The sequence below is a fragment of the Echinops telfairi genome, unplaced genomic scaffold (assembly GCF_000313985.2).
Source record: "Echinops telfairi isolate 266 unplaced genomic scaffold, ASM31398v2 ScPeMD7_21;HRSCAF=78, whole genome shotgun sequence".
NCBI lineage: Eukaryota > Metazoa > Chordata > Mammalia > Afrosoricida > Tenrecidae > Echinops > Echinops telfairi.
Window position 1 is genome coordinate 12572862 of NW_022103918.1, and position 1447 is coordinate 12574308.

Here is a 1447-nt window from a genome sequence, read left to right on the forward strand (position 1 = left end):
TATGAAAGTACTGAATACTACTTATCAATTTATCCACCTACTAAAGAAAGATTTTAATTATTTTTATATGAAACACTTTCATGGCCACAGAATAGATTCTGACTCACGGCAACCCAACGGGCAGGGTAGGATGGTCCCAGGTTTCTGGAACTGGAGCTGTTTATTGGAGTCGGAAGCCACATCTCTCTCCCATGGAGTGACTGGTGGGCTCCACCTGCTGACCTCGTAATGACTGAATGAAAGGATGTATTTGAAATATTGGCTGGATTCTGGGGTGTGGAACCCATGGATGCATAGGGCCAAGGGTTTTAAGATCTTATTCCACTTGCCTTAATTTTAAGATAAATAATTTGTTCCCTTATGCTTGTGGAAAAAAAGAAACAAACAGATTCAGTCCTCTTAAACTAATCCCAGAGTCGTCTGGATAAGTAGAGGTGAGGTGACATTTCCCTCTGACCCCAGAGCTTGGCTCTTCATGTTCTGCCAAGCGCTACAAACTGTTTCTTCACAAATCACCCCACTTAATGCTGTAGATAACTTTATAGAGGGGGCATTAATTTCTTTATTTTTAATGCGAGGAACTCACCAGAGTTAAACAGCTTTGCCAACCTTCTAGGCATACCAAAACTTAGCCCTACATCTTTTGGCTGCTTAATCCAAATTAAAATTGACCAACAAGGTACTGTGTTTTTTTCTTAATGGTAAACCTTAGAATAGTTATGGGCTGAGTCGGATTTGAATTTGCTTCCCATATATAATATACTCAACAAAGTTACCTATTTAAAATCTTCTGCATATTTTTAGTTTTCCTTTCATCAAATATAAATAAACGAAAGTAACATTTAGCAAGAAGTATTTTGTAGTCTGATAGTGTCACAAGTGCTAATTAATTTTTTCCTCAGGTTTCCAGGTTCCTCGGTCACATGTCCAGGTTGGGAAGCTCAGAGAGAGAGTTTGAAATCTTTTCCCAAGACCCTAGAAAGAGTTTGGAGGGGAGCTCTACTTTTTACTAGCCAGGTCTGTCTGTACTCCTGTCATCTAAATTGACTTTGCTTCCCAGTGAAAGAAAATCCCTTCCTATTTCTTCAAGTCTACCTCAGTCCCCAGCTCATTGATTTCATCCCACGTGACTTCATCCCAGGACTTTGCTCTTGTAGTATTGGAAAGCTCCACCTTCCTTATCCAGAGAATCGGGGGTGCAGAATTGCGCTATCTTATTCTCGTTGAACCAGTGAGATATTGCAAAGACTGTGCGTGCTGTGGCTCTTATTTTTTAATTTACTTTTTCACACAAAACAACTCTTGTAAAAATTAAATAAAAGAATTTAAGCATCATCATAGAATTAAGATATGGCCTTAGAAATTAAATTGCATTCACTAGCAAATACTGGTCACTTCAAGGCAGTAAGTGACAAAAAAACTTCTGTGGAAACAAATTTTGAAATAT